This window comes from Molossus molossus, unplaced genomic scaffold (assembly GCF_014108415.1).
Source record: "Molossus molossus isolate mMolMol1 unplaced genomic scaffold, mMolMol1.p scaffold_m16_p_1, whole genome shotgun sequence".
Classification (NCBI taxonomy): domain Eukaryota; kingdom Metazoa; phylum Chordata; class Mammalia; order Chiroptera; family Molossidae; genus Molossus; species Molossus molossus.
This window is the reverse complement of record NW_023425344.1, coordinates 133,918,849-133,940,503: the sequence shown is the minus strand read 5'-3', so window position 1 is coordinate 133,940,503 and position 21,655 is coordinate 133,918,849. Positions and strand designations below refer to the sequence as shown.

Sequence of the window (21,655 nt, the reverse complement as noted above, 5' to 3'; positions counted from 1 at the left end):
GTGAGCTGTGCGAATCGGTCCTGGATGAAGCGGAGAAAACAGGGGGCAATTAGCAGTATAATTATTATGATGATGGTTGGGCCAAGGAGGGGGAGGAGTAAGGAGTACATGGAGGAATTCCACCAGGAGGAGGCGTCTACTGAGAACTTTTGTTTTTTTAGTTCTGAACTTAGCTGGTGGAGGGTTTCAATGCGGGTTTCTACCAAACCTGATTCGTTGATATAATAGCAACATTCTTCCCCAAGAAAGAGACAGGTTCCTTCGTGTTCCGCTGTGAGGAGGTCCAGGGCCCTTCGATTCTGCATCGACAGCTGGGCCAGGGAGGTGATCTGCCTCTGGAGAGAAGCTAGGGACTCAGCCGAGCTGTCAATAGCAATCTGAAATTGAGATTCTAAGCGTTCTGAGGTGACTAAGGAGTGTGCTAGGGCACCCCCTCCCAGTCCAGCAGCGACAGCCGAGGCTAAGAGGGAGAGTCCCACTAAAAGGGGTAAAAAGATTGCCCGCTTTTGTTTTAGGTTGTAATATATGTATTTTTGTTGGAATTTGGCAGGTGTGTAGACCATGAGTTGGGGGGTTAGGGTGACAGGCAGGCAGAGAAGAGTGGGATCCAAGGGGGTCGAGAGAGTTTTTGATAAGGTATGATTACACCAGAAGAAATAGCCTTTAGGGGCAGTTAAGTTGAAAGTGGGAGATTGTGTGACATTGCAAAGGTTGGATGGACTGTTACTGTAACAAAAGGGAATTTGAGAGAGATCAGGAGGCATATATAGGGCTACATCGGCAAGAGGAGTCATAAGTTTTGGTGCGGTGGACATCCCGGAGCAGTTGAGAGCGGCGGGATAAGGGACCGCAGTCAGAGGAGGTTTTCAGGTTGCACACATTAAACAAGATGAGAGGTTGCCTGCCCCAGTGAGATTGGCTAGTATTAGACCTTCCTGGAGGAGAGAGAGCCATGAAAAGGGGGAGGTTTGGGCAGCTAATTGTCTGGTGAGTAGGGCCACCACGATGGCATAGGCGGCCCGCCGGGGCCCCGGTGGTTCGGAAATTGAGCTGCCATCTATGTAAAGGGTATGTTGGGCTTCTGGCAGGGGATGAGCCATTAGGTCGGGTCGGGGAGATTTAGATTCCTCTAAGATTTCGAGGCAGGAGTGTGTAGAGACGGGCAGGTCAGAGACAGGAAGGAGGGTAGCTGGATTAAGAGGGCTACAGTTGGAGAGGGTGATAGAGGGGTTTTCTATAAAGAGGAGGTGGTACAGCTGGAGTCGGGAGGGCCCAAGATGGGCCAGAGCCTGGTGTGAGAGAAGGTCTGTAAGGCGATGGGGAGAGAAGACCTGTAATGGTTGTTGGAGGTTGATTTTCAGAGCCTCGGTGGTGAGATCGGCTGCAGCTGCAAGAGCTCGGAGACAGGGTTGCCATCCGTGAACCGTGGGGTCCAGCTGTCTGGAGAGATAGGCTACCGGGACCAGAGTTGGACCTATCGGTTGGGCTAAGACTCCGAGAGCTAAGTGGTGTCTCTCCTCAGTATATAGGACAAAAGGTCGTGAGGGATGAGGTAAGACCAGGGCCGATGCTGAGCAGAGGGCCTTCAGGAGGGCCGAGAAGGCCTGGCGAACAACTTCGGGGGATGTCAAGGGCCCCTCGGGCGTTTCTTTGGCTGCCAGATAGAGGGGTTTGGCTAGAAGGGCAAAGCCTGGGACCCAGTAGCTAAAGAAGCCTACCAGTCCCAGAAATGACTGGATTTCAGCCGCTGAGTTAGGGGTCTGCAGGCCCCGAAGAGCCTGCAGCCTGTCGGTGGTAATGGCTCGATGGGTCGGGGTGACTAGGAGGCCAAGGTAAGTGACAGACGAGGTGGCTATTTGTGCCTTCTTGGAGGATACCCGATATCCCTTGCTGCAAAGGAAATTCAGTAGGAGGGTGGTGGCCATGAGGCAATCGGCCTTGGTTGGTGAACAGATCAGAAGATCATCTACATATTGTAAAAGGGTGGAGGGAGTTAAATTGCAAGCAAGTAGGTCTGCAGCTAATGTTTGTCCAAATAGGTGAGGACTGTCCCGGAATCCTTGGGGGAGGACCGTCCAGGTCAGTTGTTGAGCGGTATTGGAAACAGGGTCCTCCCAGGTAAAGGCAAATAGGAAGTGGGAATCCGGGTGGAGGGGTATGGTGAAGAAGGCATCCTTAAGGTCAAGGACTGAAAAATGGGTGGTGGTAGGGGGAATGTGAGAGAGAAGGGTGTAGGGATTGGGGACTACTGGGGAAATGGGAACGACTGCCGCGTTGATGATGCGGAGGTCCTGAACAAGGCGGTACTGTCCTGAGGCCTTTTTAACGGGGAGAATAGGAGTATTACAAGGTGAATTGGTGGGGATCAGGAGGCCTTGTGTCTTAAGCCTGGTGATGATGGGCAGGAGTCCCATCCTATGAGCATGTGAGATGGGGAATTGCGGGCGGTTAGGAAAAGAAGATGGGTCTTTGAGTTTAATTAAAACAGGAGTGTGGTGGGAAGCAATGGTGGGGGTATCCGTGTCCCAGACCTTGGGGTGGACTCCAGGTAGGAGCTGGACGTTGGGGTCTGGGTCAGGCTCAAGGTTGGGGCCTGGCACCAGTGCCAGCAAGAAGGTCTGTTTCGGGGAGAATGAGATGCTTGCCTGGAGTTTGGACAGAATGTCTCTCCCCAGGAGGGGGACCGGACATGAGGGCATGACTAGGAAGGAGTGGGAGAACGGGTGACCCTCAAATAGGCAGTTAAGGAGGGTCGTCCGTTGTGGGGTTGAGGGTGATCCGTCAATTCCTATGACCGAGACCTGGGAAGGAACCGTAAGGCCCGAATGAGAGGGAAGGACAGAGTAGGTAGCCCCCGTGCCTACCAAAAAGGAGACAGACTTACCCGCTACCTGGAGCGTGACCCTGGGCTCAGCGAGGGTAACCGGAGTCGAAGAGCCAGGGCCCCCTCAGTCGTCCATCAGCCCCAGCAGTTCTAGGGCCGGGAACGTCTGGTTCTCAGTCCCCCTGCATTGAGGTGCCGAGGGCTGAGCCAGGGTCGGGCAGTCCGACTTCCAGTGGCCCATTTGTTTGCATTGAGGGCAAGGCTTGGTGGGGGGCCTGGGCTGCGGACAGGCCTTCGCCCAGTGGCCTTCCTTTCCGCATTTGAAACAGGCGCCCGGGGGCGTGCGCTGTCCTCCTTTGGAGGTCAGCCTTTTTGTCGGTTCCCCTGCCGGCCGGAGGGCCGCTACCAAGGCTTGGGTCTGGAGGCTAACTTTCTGTTGCAGCCGCGCCTGCCGGGCTGCTTCAGCCGTCTCCTCCCGGGCGTTAAAAACTTTAAAAGCCATTTTTACCAGGTCTCGGATGGGAGTTTCAGGGCCCTCTTCAGCCTTTTTTAGTTTTTTTCTGATATCTGGGGCGGACTGAGAGATGAAGTGGGAGGCTAGGATTGTGGCCCCGTTGTGGGACCCCGGGTCTAGGCGGGTGTAGCGAACCAGGGCCTCCTGCAGGCGGTTGAGAAAAAGGGCCGGGTTCTCTTCGGGGAGCTGGGTAATTTCTCTCAATTTGTCATAGTTAACTATTTTATTGGAGACTGCGTCCATACCCCGAAGAAGGTATTGGAGCATGAGGTTCCGGCGCGGAATATTAGATCCAGGGCCGGCCTGATAGTTCCATGCAGGATCGTCCTGGGGAACTGCTTCATTGCCGAGGGGGACAGTATTGTCTACTAGGTGGTCTCTATCTGCCTGCTGCCTGGCGGCAGAGAGGATACGCTCATGTTCCTCAGGGGTGAGAGTGGAGGTGCAGATTACTTTGATGTCATGCCATGTCAGGTCATAAGTCTGGGACAGGTATCGGAACTCTCTGATGTAGGTTGAGGGGTCAGCTGAGAAGGATCCTAACCTCTTTTCAATCTGAGAGAGGTCCTGGAGGGAGAAGGGGACATGTACCCGCACCAGTCCTTCTGCCCCAGCCACCTCGCGGAGAGGGGCCAGGACAGCAGGCGGGGGTTGGGGAGTGCGAGATCGGGTATGGGCTGCTATGGGAGAGCCCAGGGGGTCAGCGGGAGGTGGGGCAGCCGGAGCCGGGTCAGGACCAGGGGGGTCTTCTCTGAGGAGGGTTGGGGGAGGCGATAGGTGATCAGGGAGGTCATCAGGCAGAGAGTAAGGAGGGGGATCTATAGGAGGTGCCTTTGGAGGAGGGGAAGTCTGGGCTAGGAGAATCTGGAGAGTGGAGCAGTGTGAGCAAAGGTCAGGGCGGGAGCGGAGGTCCCAAAAAGCCTGAATGTATGGGATCTCAGAGTCCTTTCCGGTCCGCCGGCAAAAATTGGCCAGGTCCCGGAGGACATTAAAGTCGAAAGTACTTGTAGGTGGCCAGTGAGACTGGTTGTCTAGGGTGTATTGAGGCCAAGCGACCTGAGACAAGAAGATGAGTTTCTTCTTGTGGAGGGTCTGAGAGTATCCCAATTTGGAGAAATTTATAAGAAGACATCCCAAAGGAGTCTTAGGGTCTATTTTGGATTCGGAGTTTCCCATAATTTAGTGGCCTTCCGGAACCCTAAGTGTCGGAGGAGAAAGGGTATGAGGGAGGCGTCCCTTCCAGATACCCGTCTCCGGATAGAGATAGAGGGGTGACTGAAAGGTGTCCCTTTCAATCAGTCCCCCTATATAGACTCCAGGAGTCGTGAGGGGAGGGCTCTCGGCTTGGCCAAGTCTAGGACGAGAGACCCCGGCGGGGACACAGGATTCCGGCAGGAAGGGAAAGGGATCGAATTACTTACGGTTGCAAGCCGTATCTGCAGGGAGCTCCGAATTCAAAGCGGTGGAGGGCGGCACGAGGCAGGGAGAGAGAGAGGGGGGGACTCTCGCCTCAGCCTGCAGGGACTGAGGCGGGTCGCAAAACCCCTCTCCCGGGTTTCGGCACCAGATGTAAGGTAGCCAGGTGCCGCCGGTGGGAGGTGGGAAGAAACCAGAGAGCCAAACAGCCGAATAAGCAGAAATCAGGCTTTATTGGGTACACTCCGGGCGGGTTCACAGACTCGGGGGGTCGAGTCTGAGAAGCCGCGCCCGATGCTGGGGTTTGTGATTTTTATATCTGCGCCTGTGGCAGAGGGAACTTGTTGTTAGGTTAGGTCCTGAGGGGCTACGCATGGGGGCCCCTGGAATGTGAGTCTATTGTCCCGGAGCGAACAGTTCCTGGACTAGGACAGGAGAATGGGACAGGAGTTGATCTATGAGTTTGGGGCAAACAGTTCCTGAAACAGGGAGGGAGTTTAGGTTGGGTAAGCGAGGTAACGGCTGAGCAGTTTGCCTGGTGCCAGTTCCCAGGCTCTCGGACAGTTGCCATATAGTTGTTCATAGTAGTTGTTAATGATCTTTTGTATTTCCGTGGTGTTGGTTGTTACTTCTCCTCTTTCATTTCTGATTTTGTGTATTTGGGTTCTCTCTCTTTGTTTCTTGGTGAGTCTAGCTAAGGGTCCATCAATCTTGTTTATCTTTTCGAAAAACCAGCTCTTTGTTTCATTGATCCTTTGAATTGTTTTTTTGGTGTCTATGTCATTTATTTCTGCTCTGATCTTTACTATTTCCTTCCTTCTACTTGCTCTGGGGTTTTCTTTTTCTTTGCTTTCTAATTCTTTAAGTTGTGAGGTTAGACAGTCAATTAGAAATTTTTCTTGTTTTTTGAGGTAGGCCTGTAGTGCTATGAACTTCCCTCTCAGAACTGCTTTCGCTGCATCCCATAGATTTTGTGTTGTTGTGTGTTCATTTTCATTGGTTTCCAGGAAGTTTTTAATTTCTTCCTTGATCTCCTCGGTGACCCATTCATTGTTTAATAACATGCTATTTAGCCTCCATGTGTTGAAATGTCTTTGCATGTTCCTGTTGCAATTGATTTCTAGTTTCATGCCATTGTGATCTGAGAAGATGCTTGATATGATTTCAATCTTCTTGAACTTGTAGAGATTTAGTTTGTGTCCTATCATGTGGTCTATCTTGAGAATGTCCCATGTGCACTTGAGAAGAATGTGTTTTCTGTAGTTTTGAGGTGTAATTCTCTGTAGATATCTGTTAAATCCATTTGGTCAAGTGCTTCATTTAGAGTCTCTGTTTCCTTGCTAATTTTTTGCCTAGAGGATCTATCCAGTGCTGTCAACGGGGTGTTGAAGTCCCCTGCTATGATTGTATTGTTGTCGATTTCTCCTTGGAAGTCCTCCAGAAGATTTTTAATATATTTTAGTGCTCCTATATTGGGTGCATATATGTTTATCAAGGTTATATCTTCCTGTTGGATAGGTCCTTTCAATATTATGTAGTGGCCGTCTTTGTCTCTAGTTATGGTCTTCATTTTGAAATCTATTTTAACAGATATGAGAATTGCTACCCCAACTTTTCTTTGCTTTCCATTTGCTTGGAAAATTTTTTTCCATCCCTTCACTTTCAACCTATGTGAGTCTTTTGTTGACAGGTGGGTCTCTTGTAAACAACATATAGATGAGTCATGCTTTCTTATCCAATCAGCTACTCTGTGTCTTTTTATGGGAGCATTCAATCCATTTACGTTTAAGGTGATCATTGATATGTACTTATTTATTGCCATTTTTGTTTAGTGTGGTTTTATTTTTCTTCCCATTTCTACTGCTAATTACAGCAGTCCTTTTAACATTTCTTGCAGTGCTGGTTTGGTACTAATGTATTCCCTTAGCCTTTTTTTTGTCTGGGAAGCTCTTTACTTGATCTTCTATTTTGAATGATAGCCTTGCTGGGTAGAGTAGTCTTGGATTCAGATTCTTGTTTTTCATGACTTTAATTACTTCATGCCATTCTCTTCTTGCCTGTAGTGTTTCTTGTGAGAAGTCAGCTGAGAGCCTTATGGGGTTCCCTTTGTAGGAAACCTGTTGCTTATCTCTTGCTGCTTTTAGGATTCTCTCTTTGTCTTTAAGTTGTGGCATTTTAATTACTATGTGTCTTGGTGTGGGCCTGTTTGGGTTCTTCTTACTTGGGACTCTCTGTGCTTCTTGAACTTGAATGCCTTCTTCCGTCACCAAATTAGGGAAGTTTTCTCTCACTATTTTTTTGAATATATTCTCTATCCCTTGCTCATTTTTTTCTTCTTTGGGGACCCCTCTGATGCGAATATTATTACGTTTCCAGTTGTCCCATAGTTCTCTTAAACTGTCTTCCTGTTTTTTAATAGTTTTTTCCTTTTGTTTTTCTGATTGGTTGATTTTTTCTACCCTGTCTTCTAATTCACTGAACTTGTCCTCAGCTTCCTCTACTCTGCTTTTTAAACCTTCCAATGTGTTTTTCATTTCTGATATGTCATTTTTTATCTCTTCTTGTTGGTTTTTAATTTCCAATTGGCTTATTTTCAGTGTCTCTATGTCCTTACTCATGCTGTTCAGCTTCCTCAAGATCATGGCTCTGAATTCTAGCTCTGTTAACATGCCTACTTGCTCCACATTGATCTCATCTTCGGTGGAGGTCTCTTGCTCTTTCATTTGGCTTCTGTTTCTGTGTTTCACCATTTTGGCTATCACTGTGGGCTTTGGATCCTGTCAAGTTCTCCCTGTGGGTGTTGGTGTTCTGCTGTTTGTGGCTCCCTCTCCTGTGTTTAGATGAGCGAGGGAGGACCCATGTTGAACACCACTGTCAAGTCTTACTTTCCTGGTTAAAGTTGCCAGCCCAGGAAAGGTACTGTTATCCTCTAGCTTTTTGCATGGAGGCTAGCAGTCTAGGTTACTTGATGAGTTTTGGGTTGTCAGTTGATTGAAAAACTCCCTCTGGTGCTCAGCCAAGGGGCTTTCACGAGGGTGGGGCAGATGCTGGTTGTTAGTGAGCCTGAATTAGTACTTCAATGGCCCACAGGGTGGGGTTGGATCTCCGAGGGAGGGGCTGCTGCCTCTCCTCAGAGCCCTGAGAAGGAGCAATGTGGCCACCGTCCTGAGTGGCTGCACTCAGCCAAAGCTCTGAGAGCCCTCCAAACCCCGAGTGTCCCGACACAGTTCCAGTCCAGTCTGCCCTCCCTCCGCCGGAGCCCAAGGTGAGTGGCTGTGGCTGTTTCAGCCTCTGTCCCGGCTGCGCTGTGGAGCCGCCTGGGAGTGTAACCCGAGGGCGCTGCTCCCAGCTGAGGCCGCTGCCGAGCTGCCGACCGTGGGCTCCCAACCCCCGTCTCACGCCTTCGCAAGCCTACCGGGATGGAGTCAGTGTCCCTGGTTGTATGATCCTCGCAAGCTGCTTTTTGTTGGTTTTTCCCGTCGATTTGTCTGTGTTATAGTTGTAATTCCATTTTGGTTCTGGGAGACGGTCTGTGTAGCTCCGTTCACTCAGCCGCCATTTTTCTTCTCTTTGTTTCCTTTTTAATTTTTTGTCTAGAGGATCTATCCAGTGATGTCAGTGGGGTGTTGAAGTCTATTTCTATGGCTCTATTGCTGTTGATTTCTCCTTGGAAGTCCTCCAGAAGATTTTTAATATATTTTGGTGCTCCTATATTGGATACATACATGTTTACCAACATTATATTTTCCTGTTGGATAGATCCTTTCAATATTATGTAGTGGCCTTCTTTCTCTTTAGCTATGGCCTTCACTTTGAAATCTATTTTATCAGATATGAGTATTGCCACCCCAGCTTTTTTTTTTTTTTTTTTTTCTTTCCATTTGCGTGGAAGATTTTTTTCCATCCCTTCACTTTCAACCTGTGTGAGTCTTTTGTTGTGAGGTAGGTCTCTTATAAACAACATATATATGAATCATGCTTTCTTATCCAATCAGCTACTTTGTGTCTTTTGATCAGAGCGTTCAATTTATTTACATTTAAGGTTATTATTGATATGTACTTATTTATTGCCATTTTTGTTTATTGTGGTTCTATTTTTCTTACTATTTCTTCTTCTAATTACAGTAGTCCTTTTAACGTTTCTTGCAGTGCTGGTTTGGTCCTAATGTATTCCCTTAGCCTTTTTTTGTCTGGGAAGCTCTTTATTTGACCTTCTATTTGAATGACAGCCTTGCTGGATAGAGTAGTCTTGGATTCAGATCCTTGTTTTTCATTACCTTCATTACTTTATGCCATTCCCTTCTGGCATGTAGTGCTTTGTTGAGAAGTCAGCTGATACCTTATGGGGGTTCCTTTGTAGGTAACCTGTTGCTTATTTCTTGCTGCCTTTAGGATTCTCTCTTTTTCTTTAATTTTTGGCATTTTAATTATCATGTGTCTTGGTGTGGGCCTGTTTAGGATTTTCTTACATGGGGCTCTCTGTGCTTCTTTAACTGGAATGCCTTCTTCCTTCACCGGTTAGGAAAGTTTTCTGTCACTATTTCTTCAAACATATTCTCTACCTTTTGCTCATTTTCTTCTTCTTCTGGAACTCCTATGATGTGAATATTGTTATGTTTCCAGTTATCCCACAGTTCTCTTAAGCCATCTTTCTGTTTTTAATTTTTTTTTTTCTTTTTAGTTTTTTGATTGATTTTTTTTACCCTGTTTTCTAATTCACTGATCCAGTCCTCAGCTTCCTGTACTCTGCTGGTTATTCCTTCCAATGTGTTCTTTATTTCTGCTATGCCATTCTTCATTTCCACTTGGTTGGTTTTTAATATTCCTATATCTTTACTCATAGTGTTGAGCTCCTTACTCATGCTGTTGAGCTTCCTCAAGATCATGGCTCTGAACTCTACCTCTGATAACTTACTTAACTGCATTTCATTTATCTCATGTTCTATAGAGTTCTCTTGTTGTTTCATTTGGGATTTGTTTCTTTGTTTCACCATTTAGGCTATCTCAGTGGATTTTGGATCCTGCCAAACTTTCCCTGTGGGTGTTGGAGTGCTGCTGTTTGTGGCTTTCTCTACTGGGTTTAGATGAGTGTGGGAGGACTCATGTTAAATACCACTGTTAAGTCTTACTTTCCTGGGTAGATTTGCAAGTCCAGGAAAGATTCAGTCATCCTCTAGCTTTTTGCCTGAAGGCTATTAGTCTCAGTTACTTGATGAGCCTTGGGTTGTAACCCTCAACTAAGTGAAAAACTCTTTTGGTGTTTAGGGTAAGAGGATTTCTAGAGGGTGGGGCATATGCTGCTTGTTAGTGAGCCTTAATTTGCATTTCTCTGACCCAGCTGGGTGGGGTTAAATCTTCAATGGAGGGGCTGTTGCTTCTCCCCAGGGATCTGGGAAGGGGCTTCCTGAACAAGATGGCCCCTCTCCTGTGATGGTGCAACTCAGCAAAACTCTCAACACCCTCCAAATTCCAAGTTCCCCCACACTGTTCCAGTCCAGTCTGCCCTCCAAATTCCAAGTTCTCCCACACTGTTCCAGTCCAGTCTGCCCTCCAAATTCCAAGTTCTCCCACACTGTTCCAGTCCAGTCTGCCCTCCCTCTGCCAGAGCTCAATGTGAGTAGCTGTAGCTGATTTAGTGCTCTGTCCTGCTCCTCTGCACTGTTAAGCTGGCTTGGGATTTTAACCCAGGGGGAGCTGCTCATAGCTAAAACAGGCTCTCAGCCTGCCCTCTTATGAGTCTGTAGATCTACCAGGCTCAATTCAATGTTCTTTTCTTCTGTCTCTGGTTATATGGACCCTCTCCAGCTGCTTTTCTGTTGCTTTTTCCTTATGATTTTCATGTTTAATGACAATCTGTAGGGTTCTTTCTCAGTAAATAAGGTAGCATTTTAGGAAGAAATAATCTATGACCATCTCACACACACATATACATATTAATTCTCGGGCATGCACTCAGGCCCTCTTTCTCTCTCCCATCTTATTTTGAACTTCAGATTCATGGAAGGAAATATACTCTTCTAGTCCTCCATGCATACTACTCACAGACTAAGGGAATCTCACCGGATTATACTGGTCAATGGCATTATTTCATAAGGACCCTGCTAAGTATATAAATAGAAATAAATGTAAAAATCCTGCAGCCCCTTCCATATCAGGTTGCCCCTGTTCCAGTTATAATGGCAGCTGTCAAGCCAGTTGATGTCAGCTAGAAATGTGCTCAGCAGAGAGCTGCTTTGTGTTACTTGGAGAAAATACCTGTTTGTAGTGTATCTACAGCAGGTACAATGCCTTCAGATGGGCTCTGTGTTTTAATAAGGACAGCTATTTCACAGGGGAAAGGTAACATCTGTGTACTCTAGAGGAGCTTTTGAAGGGGACTGTACTCTCTGTGGTAAGAAGAATTCAGTAAATGTTGGGATGCCTATGTAGCTATCTGGAACGAAGTGGAATTCTTGTTGTGTTCAAGATAAATTACAGATAGGTCAGATATTTAATGTGAGAAAAATGAAACCACAAAGTACCAGAAAAGGCATGAGATATGTTTTGTTAAAATCAAGGTATAAAATAAAGTTTGGATGCCATAAAAGAAAGAATTGAGGTATTTGACTACTAAAAATTAGAGATTTCTGCATGACCTAAAAAATCATAACGGCAAAAGATAAATGACAAACTAGGAAAAAGTATTTTTAACATGTTACAAATAATGCAGTAATATCGATAATATATAAAGATTTCCCAAGACCAATGAGAAATAAATGACAGTCCTTAGAAAAATGGTTTTAGGACATGAGCAGATGGTTCATAAAATAGGAAGTACAAATGGACTTTCAACATGTTTAATTATTTTATAACTGAATAAACACACATTAATGTGCTTTTTATTTATTAGATTGACAAAACAAAGTTTGATAACATTGATTTTGTGAGCGTCAGTTGTATCTTGTTAGTGGGTGCGGATTGGTCATCCTCTCACAGGGAATGTGTCACAGCTGTGAGACTGGCACATGGACATAGCCTTGGGCCCAGCAATTCTGTATCTCAGAATTTATCTTACAGATATCAAAGATAGATATGCCCAAGAATAGATACTCAGTTGCATTGTTTACCTAATCAAGAGATTCAAAACAAACAATGTTTAATTTGTGGTTCACTGTGTAATGAGACAATTACATTGCAGCTTTACAAAGAACTGGGCAGTTCTAGAGATATTTATAGATAGCTACAGAATGAAGTGAAAAGTAAGTATCAGTGGGACAGTTACATTTTAAGAAAAGAAATGTACTTGGGCATAGAATAGACTCCCTTGAGCCAGTGGGTAAGCAGTGCTCAGTGCTGGGAGGACAGGCTTCCTCCTCTCCAGTTCTGTCTGGGAGTTTGTACCAAAGACATGTATTATCTAGTCTAAAAAACAATTGCTAAAAAATATTATGAATACATCACTAGAAACACGCAGACATTTAAAACTTAATTGCCTAAATCAGGTGGTGTCTTATTCAGTTTGCTGTCCAAAAAAAGCAGTTTTGCATAGATGAGAAAAAATAATAACATCCAGAGATGATTGTATTACCATTTAAAAATGATTTTGAAAAGTATGTACTACAATATAATGTCAGGTGGGAGTAAGAAAGGATACAAAATGCTTTCAGTGTAATTCTGCTTCTATAAATCTTTTACAGAAGAAAAAAATGAAAGAAGATTAAAAATGTGTCTCTCTGGAGAAGTTAGAGGGTTTTGTTTTTTCTATAATTTCTAAATGTACAACTTACAGAGAATATGTGCTACTTTCTTTTGTTGTTAATCCTCTCCTGAGGATATTTTTTTCAATGATTTTTAGAGAGAGTGGAAAGGAGGAAGGAAGGGGGGGGAAACAAACATCGATGTGAAAGAGACACATCGATTGACTGCCTCCCATACATGCCCCAGCTGGGGCCAGGGATTGAACGTGCAACCCAGGTATGTGCCCTTGACTGCGTGGGAATCGAACTCATGACGCTTTGGTGTGAGAGGGCTTACCCTTTAACCACTGAGCAACACCGGCCAGGGTGAACGTGTGCTACTTTTATAAGCAGAAAACCTAATAATGACTTTTTAAAAATGAAAAGAAAAAGTTTGGTCTCAAAAGCTAAGGACCACCAATGAACACTTGCTGAGTCTCTACCGGTGGTTCTTCTAAGTTGAATGATTTTCTGGGGCTGCCTTTGGGTAGATCATGCCAAGTGCTCATCTTGGTGGGAGCAGCAGTAACAGCCCTAGATTATGGTAGAAATATTAGGGACAGTTTGAAACTGGCAGGTCTTGGATTCTACTTCGAACTTGCAGTTAAGTGACCTTGAATAGATCTCCTCATCTGTACTTACAGCTGTTTGTGACTCTCTGGCTTTATATCACAAATTTTCCTTTTTTTGTACAAAAGTACACATGCTCATTATTAAAAATTTAGCCAGGTAAACATGATGACAGTCTTAACACCCTGAAATAACCTTAGTGATTTTTAAAAAATCTTCATCCAAGGACATTTTTCCATTTTTATTCAGATAGAGTGGGAAGGAGGGAGAGAGAGAGAGAGAGAGAGAATCATCGACGTGAAAGGGACACATCAAGTGGCTGCCTCCCACACAAGCCCAACCAGGGCCGGGGACAAACTGCAACTGAGGCATGTGCCCTTAGCGGGAACTGAACCTGGGTCTCTCTGGACCGTGGGCCGACGCTCTAACCGCTGAGCCAAACTGGCCAGGGCAACCTTAGTGATTTTGATGTGAATTTCTCTAGATATTTTTTCTAAGGTGTATATTAATGAGTGTGTATATTAATGAGTGTGTATTTTTATGATTATAGGATCATACCATATACACTTGTTTTGTATACACAATGGTTTGGTAACTATTTTCTTGATGCTTTCTGCCAGATCATAAAGTATATTGCAAACTTTGTACCATATGACAGTGTAGTTTTATTGACATATTAATGAGCTACTATATTATGACTAATGGCTTCTGTGTTCTTTGCTACATAGGATCAGGACTTCTGATCCCAAAAGAACTTCATCATCAACATGACTTGCTGATTTTGCTGGCAGCTTCCAGAAATAATTGAGTGCCCCGATTTCACCAGCTGCACGACGGTGTCCTGTCCTCAGCATTGGTACACACCTTCTACACGGTGCGGGACTATGTTCACTGCATGGATAAGTTGGAAGTCAGAGAAATTTGGGCGCAAGATATTTTTCTCTAAGTTTACTTATGGAACTTTATTCAGAAATCTGAGAATTAAGTTTAAATTATTTCATAAGAAGCATTTTGGAGTTATGCCAAGCCTCATTAATATACTCAGTGAACTAAAAAAAAATTCATAAAATTTTCAATGTTCTTATCGATTAAAATGTAGTATTTGATAAAACAAGAAAAAATCTGTAAGGTATAAAGTCTAATGTACTGTAATTGGCTTTCATATTAACAACTAAAGCAGTGATGATACCATCACAACTACCCGACTGCTTTTCTTATACCTCCTTCAGAGGTAACCACACTTTTGAATTTTGTTATCATTCCACTTCCTTTTTCTTTTCTTCTTTTTAAATGTATCTTTATTGTTGAAAGTATTACAGATGTTCCCCCCTTTTCCCCCCATTGACCCCCTCCTCCCTGCTCCCGCCCTCCTCCTTTCCCCACACTATTGTCTGTATCCATTAGTTATGCATACATGCATATCAATTCTTTGGTTTATCTCTTCCTGCTCCTCCACCCACTTCCCTTTGAGATTTATCAGTATAACAACAAATTTGTATTTCTTTATATATTTTTTCCCTTTATTGATTTTAGAGAGTGAGGAAGTGAGAGGGAGAGATAGAAACATCAATGAGAGAGAACATTGATTGGCTGCCTCCTGCATGCCGCCCACTGGGGATCGGGCCCACAACCTGGGCATGTGTCCTGACCTGGAATCAAACCAGGAACCTCTTGGTGCATGGTTCAATGCTCAACCACTGAGCCACACGGGCTGAACCAAATTTGTATTCCTTAATCCCTTCACCTTTTCATCCATCCCCTAACCCTGCTCCCATCTGGTATCCAACAAAAAAATCTCTGTGTCTATGAGTCTGTTTCTCTTCTTGTTCATTTTGTTTGTAGATTCAATTGTTGCTAGATGTGTGTTTATTGTCATTTTATTATTCACATTTTGATCTTCTTCTTTAAGAAGACCCTTTAAGATTTTGTATAATACTGCTTTGGTGGTGATGAACTCCCTTAGCTTTTCCTTGTCTGGGAAACTCTTTATATAGCTATAGATTCTAAATGATAGCTTCGCAGAATAGAGTAATCTTGGTTGTAGATTCTTGTTTTTCATTACTTTGAATACCTCTTGTCACTCCCTCCTTTTGAGAAATCATCTGACAGTCTTATGGGAGCTCCTTTGTAGGTTACAGACTGCTTTTCTCTTGCTGTTTTTAATATTCTCTTCTTGTCTTTAAACTTTTGCATTTTGATTATGATGTATCTTGGTGTGGGTCTCTTTGGGTTCATCTTATTTGGGACTCTCTGTGCTTCCTCACTTGTATATCTGTTTCCTTCACCAAGTTAGGGAAGATTAATTTTTCAAATAGTTTTCGATTTCTTACTCACTATCTTCTTTTCCTTGATGCAAATATTGACACACTAGAAATTGTCCCAGAGGCTTCTTATATTATCCTCATTATTTTGGATTTTTTTTTTCTTTTTGCTGTTCTGATTGGGTGTTTTTTTGCTTTCTTATATTCCAAATTAATGGTTTGCTTCACCTACTCTACTATCAATTCCCTGTAAACTTTTCTTTATTTCAGCTAGTGCATCCTTCATTTCTGACCAATTCTTTTTCATGCTTTTGAGGTCCTCACCAAGTTTCTTGAACATTCTTATAACCAGTATTTTGAATTCTGCATCTGCTAGATTGCTTATCTCCATTTCATTTAGTTCTTTTCCTGGAGTTTTGTTCTTTTCTTTCATTTGGGACATGTTTCTTTGTCTCCTTATTTTAGCTGCTTCTCTGTGTTTGTTTCTATGTATTTGGTAGAGTTTCTATGTCTCCTAGGCTTTGTAGGGTGGCCTATTATAGTGGGTGTCCTGAAGGTCCAGTGGCACAGCCTCCATCATCACCCCAGCTGGGCCCTCAAAGTGCACTCCTTGTGTGGACTGTACACCCTTCTGTTGTAATTGAGTCTTGATTGCTGTTGGCACATCAATGGGAGGGATTTACTCAGGCTGATCAGCTGCAAGGACTGGCTGTGACCACTGACCATTGACCTCTGACTACCTTGGAGGATCAGCTGTGCAGAGCCCACCACACAGAGAAAGACTTACTTGAGCAGGGCTCTGGTACGCACTGAGTCCACCACTTGAGTGTGTCACTTGTGGAGGTGGTTGGTTGGTGGTACTTTGACATGGTCTGAAGCAGTCCACTGGCTGTGCTGGCTCTGTGGCCTCCCAGGAGGCACAAGCCAAGGTCAGCCACTGCCTTGTTCTACCCTGAGCCACCAGGCATAAGCTACAAAGTGATATGCAGATGGCTGCTTCCTGTCCTGGGCTTGGAGGTGTCCAGGCAAAGCCAAGCTGTGAACCAAGACTGGCTGCTGCCAGTGCCAGGCCTGGGAACACTTAGCCAGAGGTATGGGGCTTACTGAGGCCAGATGCTGCTTGTTTGAGAGAATTTAGGAAAATCTGAAGCAGGAGCCAAGACTTTATCCTATGGTAAAGCCACTGAAAACAACTGTGGTGGGCCCAAACATTGGGAGGGGCAGGGCCTCAGAGAATTATCAGGGCATGGCAAACAGTGTGAGCCAGGTAGCTGGAGACCCAGAAATGATGCCTAACTGCCAGCCCTGTGGGGGAAGGGCTCACCAAAGGAACAATGCCTCTGCCAGTACATCTATCCAGGAGAAAGCTGCCTCTCCAGCTCTCGCCCTGATACCAAACAACTCTCTTCCTCCATGTAGGTCTCTGGTGCCTTTCAAGCTTCTTTCCCGATGCTGGAGCCCGGAGAGAGTGAGTCTGAGTAAGTTCATACATGGGCCCTTTAAGAGGAATGCCTGGGAGTTTAGCAGCTTTAGCCTCCTTCAGCCTCCCTCAGCCACAATTCCTGGTTGTTTTTATAGCCAGAAGTTGTGGGACTTCTTTTCCTGGCACTGGAACCCTGAACTTGGGGGTGGGGGTGGGGACTGGCGTGGGACTGGAACACATTGCTCTCCAGGGAGGACCTTGACAGCCAAGGTATCGTCTTGTGGTTTTATCCACCACACATGGGTGTGGGACCAGCCTGTCTGCCTCCGCCCCTCTTATCAGTCTTGATGTGGTTTCTTCTTTAATTTCGTAATTGTAGGAGTTCCATTCAGCTCGGTTTCAGGTGGTTTCTGAATGGTGGTTGTTTTTTAGTTTAGTTGTAATTTTGATGTGGTTGTGGGAGGAGGTGAGTAAATGCATTTACCTATGTCACCATATTGACCAGAAGTTCCCCACTTCCTTTTCTGTACATTATTTAGCTCTATCACATTTGTGTAATAAGATGTAGTATGAGCCCTGGCTGGCATAGCTCAGTGGGTTGGGCATTGTGCATGCACCGAGAAGTCACAGGTCCGATTCCCAGTCAGGACACGTGCCTGGTTGTGGGCTAAATCCCCAGGATGGGGGGTGCAGGGGAAGCCCATTGGTATTTCTCTCTCACCCTCTTTCTTCTTCTCTCTCTAAAATCAATACAAACATCTTTTTTTAAAAAGAGGTAGTATGATATATTACCCAGTGGTGCATGTTTTAAAATTGCATTAAATGATAGCCAGTTTATGGTCCTCAGGGACTTTCTGTTTTTCCTCTCAATGTTATGTGTCTAAGATTCATCCTTGTACCTTCTCTTATTTATTTATTTATTTATTTTTACGTCTGAATAAGAATCTTTGTAAGATTGAGTCATTGTTTATTTATTCTCCCATGTATTTGGATTATTTATATTCATAGTTCTTACAGATTATGCTGCCATTAAAATGTGTGTGCATCCCGCCTGGTTGCATGCTTGTAGGAGTTGGTCTGGTGTATACTCTCTAGCATGTATCATTTTCTCATTTTACATCCCCCCCGGGTACATAACTGTTCTTGATGATCCACATCCTCTTCAATACTTGTTATCCCTAAGTTTTGTCTTTTTCTTAAAGATTTCTGGGAATTATGTTTTGGGTACTAACCTTTTAATATCCATAAAATCCTTTCCCAGGCTTTTAACTTTTTATTTTTTTACTTTGTTTTTGGTATGTTTTGATGAACAAAATTTGACATTTTTAAAAAGAATAGTTTATTGATATTTAGAGAGAGAAAAAGGGAGAAGAGAGAAACATCAATGTGAGAGTGTAGCATCGATAGGCCCCCTACTGGGATCGAGCCCACAACCCAAGTGTGTGCCCTGACTGGAAATCAAACCAGCATCCTCTCAGTGCCTGGGACGACACCCAACCAAGTGGGCAATGCTGGCCAGGGCCAGAACTTGAAATTTGAGTTAGTTGAAGGTTATTAGTATTTCCTAGTCAGCTCTTTTTGTTGTAAGATATCTTATTCCAGCTTTATAAAAAATTTTTCTATATTTTCTTTTAAATGTTGTAAGTTTGGCCTTTTACACTTAGGTCTGTATTGGGTGTTGGTTTATGGTGTCAGGTGGGTTCAGCTTCACGTTTTTCCCCCACATGGACAGCCAGTCGTCTTAGGACTCTGCAGGACCAATGTGTGTGCCCCGTGTTCATGGAAACGGTTCTGAGAACATGGTCTGAGCTCCCTTCTTGCATTGCCTGACTGTCTGCCTCAGGAGCACACTGTCCTCTTCCCTCTTCCTCTTCCCTAAGTCTTGATGGCTGGTAGGGCATTCCTCATTCTTCACCTGTAACCTTACCGGATTTAAATTTTAAATCAGTGCTTAGGGATGGTAAGGTCTTTCTTTTATCATTCATTGTAATGAACATTTTTATAAGGAAGGTAGACTTTTTAAATCTTTAAATTACAAGGCCACTAATTACAGGTAAGTCCCTGGGTAAGACTATTTCTACATATGTGTTTCTAAATAGAGAACTTTCTTTTTTTTCAAAGGTAATCAGACTTTTTCGAAAATTCTGTATTGCAATTGGACTAGAGGTTACAAGTGGTCTACTACTCTGGCTCTGAGGTAAGCTTTGTTACCAATAAGCTAAAGGTCCTGTTGGGATCAGTGGAATCTCCCAGACACTGAGCTAAAACAAGCTCCTCCTTCACTCAGATCCCACCATGTGTCAAACATCTGAGGGAGCGGGAGATCCTTCGGTAATCAGACCAATGCCTTTATGGAATTTAATGGCAGGAAGTTAGCTTGTCTCCTAAGAAGGCTGCACATGACTTAACTGAGTCATTATAGATCATTAGAACCAGTCAGGGTTTCCCATCCTGAACGTACCATGAATCAGTAAATAAGTAGATTTACACCCTGGCAGGTTTGGCTTAGCGGTTAGAGCATCAGCCCTGGGGTCAAAGGGTCTTGTGTTCCATTACCAGTCAAGGGCACGTACCTGGGTTGCAGGTTTGTTCCTTGGCCCTGGTTGGGGTCATGTAGGAGGCTAAATAATTGATGTCTCTCTCACACATCAATATTTCTCTCTCTCTCTCTCTCTCCCTCCCTCTCTTCCTTCCATTCTATTAAAAAAATCAGTGAGAAAATATTTTTGGGTGAGGATTAACAAAAAATTTAAAAAATAAATAATTTGCTAGATTTATGAGGTATATTTTAAGTTTTTATAACATTTTTTATTATAAAAAGCAAGACGTGCTCAATACTGAACACTGGAAAAGTGAAAAGGACAAAGAAAAATGTTAAAAATCACCTATAAATCCACCATCCAGAAGTAATTATAGACTTACAATTTTTACATGCTTGTATTTCTCAAACTTTACAACAGTTTGAAAAAAACTATTTTACCCATTCTTCCCACCAGAGGGAAGGACAGGTGAGACACTGGTTGAATGACTCACTAGTTACAAAGTTGAGCCACCTCTAGTTGAAGGGTTCAAGTTAGAGCTGGAGACCCCGTGGCCTGCAGCATGACTCGGGGCAGGGGTTCTCATCCTCGCAAATAGATGAGCCAGGGATGGCCAAGTGTTGATATTGTCGGAGCTGGGTCATGGGTGCTGTTCTCTTTACTTTGTACTTTTATATATTCTAAAATTTCCTATCATAAAAACTTTAAAAGAAATCCAGTGATAAGTTGCCCAAATGGTGTTAGATCTTAGCATGGGCAGGAACCTTAAAAGTCATTCATTTGTAACAGTAAATTTTTAGAGATAAGTGACTGAAACAGACAGCCTGACCTGGGTCAGCCAGAGGGCCCTGCGTGGTCTCACGGTGCCAACTCCTGACTCCGTGTTCGAGCTCCGTTCTCAAGGATGTGCCATTTTCAAGATTAAAATGCAGAGAGATCCATTACTTTACCTAAAAAGGGAGAAACCTCAGATTTCAGTTCAGCTAAAGATCGCATGTTTGCTTTGGGCATTGTAACAGTCTTCTAGCTGGTGACTACAGTGGATCCTTGAACAATGCAGGGTAGGGGTGCCGACCACTTGCATGGCTGAAAATCTGCGTATAAAGTCAGCCTTTTGCATCTGTCAATTCCCACCAAGGATCGAAGATTGAAAATACATGCTTGGTGTGAAGTGTGTAATAGTCCTTGTGTTTTTACGAAGAGTTAAGATCACTTGAGGGCCTTTCCCAGGTGTGACTTAGCAGTGTTATGGAGCCATACCTGGCTGGGGGCGGTATGGGGGATGTCTGGTGGATCCAGTCCTACTTGGTGTTACAGCATCACCCTTGGTGGGTTTGGAGCGGACCATTTCCACCTGAGCCAATGGAGAGAAGGTCTTGGCAAGCTCTTCAGCTGTGGCCGCCTGGGAATATGGACGCTGATAGATGTCTTGTTGATTGGAGTCGGCTACGTGGGACCAGCAGATGGCTCTCTGTACATTTAGCTGTGGTAGTGTGCTTCACAGAGGAGCAGTGCTTAGAAAAAGTTCTTTGATGTGTCGTGAGTGACGTATATGAATGTTTTTAATGTACAGCATCTGTACTTTGCCTGCCTTGATGAAGGTAAAATAAAGAAACACTAAACCATGCTTCTCTGGAATTTGGTTTTATTTGCCTGAAAATATATTATTTTCCATGAAAAAACTTGGACCTAATTAAACTAGAGGAACAAACTCTGCAGTGATTAGAAATAGATTTAATTCTTATGACTTTTAGTTTATATTGTTTAAGTCAAAGTTTATCACTGAGATCTTCGCCCGAATGTGATCTGCCTGGAAAAGCTTCTAGCTGTGATTGCAGAAAGTGGGAAGGTTTTCATTCTTTAGCTAAATAAATTATCTACCTGCAGTTCAGTGCTCTGTGAGTTTTATAGTGTTATATGTATGTAGTCTGGTCCTTGTGCGTAATTGTTTAAAGTAAACTAGGACTTTGAATGTTATTAAAGAGATTGTGAGAGTACTAAAAAATCAATAGAACTACAACTTGCTTTAAGAAACACTGTATACCTGTTTTCTGTATTAACAGATAATCTTAAGTAGTTGTAACAGCTGTTATCATTAAGTAGTAAAATATTTATTTTTCAGGGCATTGCTCCATTCCAACAGGTACACAATTGACCCTTAAACAGCTTGGGGGTTAGGGCAATTGAAAATCCACAAATAGGCCCTGGCCGGTTTGGCTCAGCGGTTAGAGCGTCGGCCTGTGGTCCAGAGAGACCCGGATTCGGTTCCCGCTAAGGGCATGTACCTTGGTTGCAATTTGTATCCCTGCCCTGGTCGGTCGTGCGGGTGGCAGCCATTCGATGTGTCCCTTTCACGTCGATGTTTCTCTCTCTCTCTCTCTCTCTCTCTCTC

At 44.2% G+C, this 21,655-nt stretch overlaps 1 pseudogene; it reads left to right on the top strand.

Moving 5' to 3' along the window:
- Window positions 1–20,746, top strand: part of LOC118639870 — an 88,919-nt pseudogene extending 68,173 nt beyond the window's left edge.
- Window positions 20,747–21,655: the final 909 nt, after the last annotated feature.